Consider the following 7,707-nt stretch of genomic DNA (forward strand, 5'->3'; position numbering starts at 1 on the left):
AGATATAGTTTCTGGGGGCTAGAGAGATAGCATGGAGTTAGAGCATTTGCTTTGCATGCAGGACTGTGGTTCGAACCCCGGCATTTCATATGGTCCCCCATGACTGCCAGGGGAGATTTCTGAGAACAGAACCAGGAGTAAACCCTGAGCGCTGCTGGATATGACCCAAAAATAAAACAAACAAAAAAAGATATAGTTTCTGTTTTCAAAGAATTTACAGTCAGCTACAGGAGATGAATGTATAAGTAGTTCAATATACAATGCAACTATATATATATATATATATACATATATGTGTATATATATAAATTAGAGGGTAAAGTAGATATCAACTCTGGTTGATCGGTTATGAAAGACTTCCTGGAGGAGAAAACTAAGTTGTATCTCAACTTAGGATAGGTTATATCACTCAGCAGAGGCGAGTATAAGTATAGGAATGACAAAAAATAGTATAGCACATTTGGAAACATACAAGTTTGATGTGGATAAAGTACAAATCAAGAGATAGGAGATGAGACAAGTGAATAGAAAGCCATGGTAAAGAGTTTGGTGGTTATGGAGAGACATGAAGTGTTAAGCAGAGGTCTTAAATGTTAATATATGTATTCAAGTAGAAAACATCGAAAATATTAAGAATATATTTTTGTTTCTTTATCCTATACACTTTTGTGAAAGGCAGAGAAGGCTGTAGTATCTCATACTTTTCTTAACTAGAGTGTTCACTGTACATGTTGTCTGTAGCCTGACTAATTCATTCTGGCACTTTCCTGTGGCATTGAATTTGTGAACTTTTCTATCCTTGAAAAATATTATTTTTATGATTAAGGTAAATAATGTACATTCTTGGCTTTTCCCAAAGTGTATCAAACATTTCTCCCAGAGGATGCAGGTATGTGGATAGTAGTAATGTCAGGTGCAACTATGGGGAACTTTCTGTTTGTTCACTTAAAGAAGGTAGATTTCAGTGGTGGGGTGCAATTATTTTTTCTTGAAAAGGGACAGTAAAGTCAAATGAGTTTGACAACCTTTGTTCTAAAGTCTAGAGCTACAAAGATTAGAAAGAGATTCTAATGCCAACACACATAAAATCTTTGGTCATAAGCAAGGTCTGATCATTTTTTGTGCCTCAATTTACTTTTCTGGAATATGTTCAATTCATAATGTTGTGTATGCTGATTTTGCTTCTGTCATGTTCCTGGTGTGTAGCAGATGCAAAAGGAGCATTAGCTGTCTATTAAAATCAAATACTTCATCTCCCAGATAATGCGGTATTATTTTCTTCCCATATTTCAAGTGGAATTGAGTTAGCACTTGAGAATTATATAGTTTATTTCATTAATTAATGCTAGTTCTTAGTATGAGTCAAGAATTATGTAGGCGGCTCCCTGTGTGTGACACCAGGCGGGGAAAATCCGCGAAAGTACACCGGCCCAGTGGGGCCCAACTGTGAAAAACTGTGAGTGTGACCTGTCTATGTCTGTCTACTGTCCTCTTGCGTGAAACTCTTGCGAGTGGGGCAAAAAGAGGCTCCAGAAACCTCGCTCGCCCAGACGCCATTTTCAGGGAGGGACTACAGAGCATGAAAACCGGCAAGACTTTGCAAAAGCTGGCTCCCTGTGTGTGACACCAGGCGGGGAAAATCAGCGAAAGTACAACGGCCCAGTGGGGCCCAACTGTGAAAAACTGTGAGTGTGACCTGTCTATGTCTGTCTACTGTCCTCTTGCGTGAAACTCTTGCGAGTGGGGCAAAAAGAGGCTCCAGAAACCTCGCTCGCCCAGACGCCATTTTCAGGGAGGGACTACAGAGCATGAAAACCGGCAAGACTTTGCAAAAGCTGGCTCCCTGTGTGTGACACCAGGCGGGGAAAATCAGCGAAAGTACAACGGCCCAGTGGGGCCCAACTGTGAAAAACTGTGAGTGTGACCTGTCTATGTCTGTCTACTGTCCTCTTGCGTGAAACTCTTGCAAGTGGGGCAAAAAGACGCTCCAGTGGAGCACGGCCGCGTAGCGAAGCGGAGCGGCCGTGCACTCTTTCTAAGGAAAGAACACCATTGCAACAAGAAGGAAAAATCACACTAAGAACGGTGCTATATCACAGAAGAAAACATTTCTCTCCGGACTGTCTTCTCTGTTGCATCCTCGGGCCAAAGATTTGACCCAGTGTGAGGTTTCATCCACGGAGGACTCCCCTCCCTTAGAGGCAAGTCAGCCCATCCAGAAAGGGAGGAGCCATAGGAGTGTGCTGCCTGCATCATATAGACAATGAATACCACCACAACACGTAGAAAAACCCACAATACAAGTGTGACAATGGGGAAAAAACGCAGGCCAGCATCAGACATAGAGAATGAAGATGACAATTCTGAGGACCAGATAATGACCAACCAACTAATCAACCTCTCAGATAAGGACTTTAGACTAGCAATATGGAAGATGCTCAACAATCTACAAGAAACCATGGATCGAGTTGAACAGAACACTAATAAGAACCAAGAAAATATGAAGACAGAAATCACAAAACTCCAAACTGAAATAACATGTCAACGAACAGGACTAAAAAAGTCAGTAAACGAAGTGAATGACAAAATGGATAAGCTCTGGGACAGGGTATCAGAAGCTGAGAATAGACTTGCTGCTGTGGAAGATGAGATACATAACAATTCCATACAACAGGAGAGATTGGAAAAAAAACTTAAAGCAAATGAGCAGACAATGGAAAAATTAGTCAAAGAATGGGAACAGATGAAAATAGAAGTCTATGATAAGATCAACAGAAACAACTTAAGAATCATTGGAGTCCCAGAGACCCAGGAAGAAAATTTCCAGGAAGAATCAACGGTCAAGAACATCATTAAAGAGAAACTTCCAGAGCTAAAGAATATATGTGATCAAATCCTGCATGCCCGAAGAGTACCAACCAAAAGAGACCCCAGAAAAACCACCCCAAGACACATCCTAGTCACAATGACAAATCCCACAGATAAAGACAGAATTCTGAAAACAGCAAGATCAAAAGGGGAAATCACGTTCAAGCAAGCTTCCCTGAGATTTACAGCAGACCTGTCACCAGAAACACTCAATGCCAGAAAGCAGTGGTGGGATTTTGTTACAAGACTGAATGAAATGAATGCTTCACCCAGAATACTATACCCAGCAAAACTCACTTTCCGGTTTGACGGAAGAATACATGGTTTCACAGACAAAAAACAGCTCAGAAACTTCACAGACACAAAACCAGTCTTAAGAGAAAAACTGAAAGACCTAATCTAAGAAAAGACTACCCAAAAGACACACCAAATTTTGAAATAAAGATGGCATTAAATCCCAGGACAATTCTTTCTCTCAATGTCAATGGACTAAATGCACCAGTTAAGAGACACAGAGTGGCTAAAGGATCAAAAAACTCAATCCAACCTTCTGCTGCCTACAAGAAACGCACCTGAATAGTCAGAACAAACATAGACTCAAAATAAAAGGCTGGAAAAAAATTATCCAAGCAAACAACACCCATAAAAAAGCTGGAGTGGCCATACTAATATCAGATAATGCAAACTTTATACTCAGGAAGGTTGTAAGGGACAAAGATGGACATTTTATATTAATCAAGGGGTACGTAGAGCAGGAAGAATTCACTCTCCTAAACATATATGCACCGAATGAGGGGCCAGCAAAATATTTAATACAACTGTTGACAAATCTGAAAAATAATATCAACAACAACACAATAATTGTGGGGGACCTTAACACGGCTTTGTCAACACTGGATAGGTCAACCAGACTGAAACCCAACAAGAATATACTAGACCTGAGGAGAGAAATGGAAGAAAGAGGCCTAGTGGATATATATAGGACACTCCACCCCCAGAAACCTGGATACAAATTCTTCTCCAATGTACATGGGACATTCTCCAGGATAGACTACATGCTGGCACATAAAACATACCTTCATAAGATCAAGAGGATAGAAATTTTGCAGACTACCTTCGCTGACCACAAGGCTCTGAAATTATTTGTGAATTCCAAAGGGACTCAGAAGAAACACTTTAACACCTGGAAGTTAAACAGCCTCATGCTCAATAACCAGTGGGTCCGAGATGAAATCAAGGAGGAAATAAAAAGGTTCCTGGAAACAAATGACAATAAAGACACAAACTATCAGAACTTATGGGACACAGCAAAAGCAGTACTGAGAGGAAAATTTATAGCTTTGCAAGCACACACCAGGAAGGAAGAAGGAGCTTACCTGCGTAGCTTAATGACACAGCTAATAGATCTAGAAAATGCTCAACAAAAGGACCCAAGAATAGGAAGACAGAAGGAAATAACAAAGCTGAGAGCAGAAATCAATGAAGTGGAAACTCAAAAAACCATCCGAAAGATCAACGAAAGCAGAAGTTGGTTCTTTGAAAAAATAAACAAGATTGATAGACCACTGGCAAACCTAACAAAGAAAGAGAGAGAGAGAGAAACTTGATAACTCGTATCAGGAATGAAAAAGGAGAGATCACTACTGATATGACACAGATTCAAAGGGTAATCAGAAACTACTTTGAAAAACTCCTAGCCACTAAAAATGAGAACCTGGAAGAAATGGATAAATTCTTGGACTCTTATAATCTTCCACGGTTGAAGGAAGAGGATGTAGCATATCTAAACACCCCCATCAGCATTGATGAAATTAAAACAGTAATCAAATGTCTGCCAAAAAACAAAAGCCCAGGTCCAGATGGATTCACTAATGAATTCTATCAAACTTTCCAAGAGGAACTACTGCCAATCTTGGCAAGACTCTTTCATGAAATTGAACAAACAGAAACACTTCCAAATATCTTTTATGAAGCCAACATCACCTTGATACCTAAACCAGACAGAGATGCTACCAAAAAAGAAAATTACAGACCAATATCACTGATGAATGCAGATGCAAAGATCCTCAACAAAATTCTGGCAAATAGGATTCAATGCCTCGTTAAAAAGATCATCCACTACGATCAAGTAGGTTTCATCCCAGGAATGCAAGGCTGGTTTAACATCCGTAAATCTATCAACATAATACACAACATCAATAACAAGAAAAATAAAAACCACATGATCATATCAATAGATGCTGAGAAAGCATTTGATAAGGTCCAACACCCATTCTTGATCAAAACTCTCAGCAAGATGGGAATGGAGGGAACCTTTCTCAATATAGTGAAGGCCATCTACCACAAGACAGTGGCAAATATTATCCTCAATGGAGAAAAACTAAAAGCCTTCCCTCTAAATTCTGGCACAAGACAAGGCTGTCCTCTCTCACCACTCCTATTCAACATAGCACTGGAAGTACTTGCTATAGCGATTAGGCAAGAAAAGGATATCAAGGGAATCCAGATAGGAAAGGAAGAAGTCAAGCTCTCACTGTTTGCAGATGACATGATACTCTACTTACAAAACCCTAAAGACTCTACCAAAAAGCTTCTAGAAACAATAGACTCATATAGCAAGGTGGCAGGCTACAAAATTAACACACAAAAATCAATGGCCTTTCTATACACCAATAGTAATAAGGATGAAATTGACATTAAGAAAACAACCCCATTCACAATAGTGCCACACAAACTCAAATATCTTGGAATCAACTTGACTAAATATGTGAAGGACCTATACAAGGAAAACTATAAAACTCTGCTCCAAGAAAAAAGAGAGGACACACGGAATTGGAAACACATACCCTGCTCATGGATTGACAGGATTAACATCATCAAAATGTCAATACTCCCCAAGGCATTATACAGATTTAATGCCATCCCTCTAAAGATACCCATGACATTCTTCAAAGAAGTGGATCAGGCACTTTTGAAATTCATTTGGAACAATAAACACCCTCGAATAGCTAAAGCAATCATTGGGAAAAAGAATATGGGAGGAATTATTTTCCCCAACTTTAAACTGTACTACAAAGCAACAGTTATCAAAACAGCATGGTATTGGAATAAGGACAGGTCCTCAGATCAGTGGAATAGGCTTGAATACTCAGAAAATGTTCCCCAGAGATACAACCACCTAATTTTTGATAAAGGAGCAGGAAATCCTAAATGGAGCAGGGAAAGCCTCTTCAACAAGTGGTGTTGGCACAATTGGATAGCCACTTGCAAAAAATTGAACTTAGACCCCCAGCTAACATCATGTACGAAGGTAAAATCCAAATGGATTAAAGACCTCTATATCAGCCCCCAAACCATAAGATATATAGAACAGCACATAGGCAAAACACTCCAGGACATTACAGGCATCTTCAAGGGGGAAACTGCACTCTCCAAGCAAGTGAAAGCAGAGATTAACAGATGGGAATATATTAAGCTGAGAAGCTTCTGCACCTGAAAGGAAATAGTGCCCAGGATACAAGAGCCACCCACTGAGTGGGAGAAACTATTCACCCAATACCCATCAGATAAGGGGCTAATCTCCAAAATATACAAGGCACTGACAGAACTTTACAAGAAAAAACCATCTAACCCCATCAAAATATGGGGACAAGAAGTGAACAGACACTTTGACAAAGAAGAAATACACATGGCCAAAAGACACATGAAAAAATGTTCCACATCACTAATCATCAGGGAGATGCAAATCAAAACAACGATGAGATACCACCTCACACTCCAGAGAATGGCACACATCACAAAGAATGTGAATCAACAGTGTTGGCGGGGATGTGGAGAGAAAGGAACTCTTATCCACTGCTGGTGGGAATGCCGTCTAGTTCAACCTTTATGGAAAGCGATATGGAGATTCCTCCAAAAACTGGAAATCGAGCTCCCATACAATCTAGCTATACCACTCCTAGGAATATACCCTAGGAACACAAAAATACAATACAAAAACCCCTTCCTTACACCTATATTCATTGCAGCACTATTTACCATAGCAAGACTCTGGAAACAACCAAGATGCCCTTCAACAGACGAATGGCTAAAGAAACTGTGGTACATATACACAATGGAATATTATGCAGCTGTCAGGAGAGATGAAGTCATGAAATTTTCCTATACATGGATGTACACGGAATCTATTATGCAGAGTGAAATAAGTCAGAGAGAGAGAGAAAAACGCAGAATGGTCTCACTCATCTATGGGTTTTAAGAAAAATGAAAGCCACCCTTGTGATAATAATTTTCAGACACAAAAGAGAAAAGAGCTGGAAGTTCCAGCTCACCTCAGGAAGCTCACCACAAAGTGTGATGAGTTTAGTTAGGGAAATAACTACATTTTGAACTGTCCTAATAACGAGAATGTATGAGGGAAATGGAGAGCCTGTCTAGAGTACAGGCAGGGGTTGGGTGGGGCGAAGGTAGACTTGGGACATTGGTGATGGGAATGTTGCACTGGTGATGGGTGGTGTTCTTTACATGACTGAAACCCAAACACAATCATGTATGTAATTAAGATGTTTAAATAAAAATGAAAAAATGTTAAAAAAAATTAAAAAAAAAGAATTATGTAGGCTCTTTATACACTCTAAACTATTTAATTCTTGTATTTTTGATCATTGCAGGTGTACATTTTGTTTTTACAAATGAGTAAACTGGATTTATATTGTCAGGTGTTGGATGCCTTCTTTTTCTTTATATGATAGAAAGCTTTAATTTTAGAATTTTTTCCAAAAGTAACCTTTTTCCGTATGTTAAACCTCCAACTGGCATTCTCATGAGCATTTTGTTGGC

The sequence above is a fragment of the Suncus etruscus genome, chromosome 5 (genome assembly GCF_024139225.1).
Source record: "Suncus etruscus isolate mSunEtr1 chromosome 5, mSunEtr1.pri.cur, whole genome shotgun sequence".
In the NCBI taxonomy this organism is placed as follows: Eukaryota; Metazoa; Chordata; class Mammalia; order Eulipotyphla; family Soricidae; genus Suncus; species Suncus etruscus.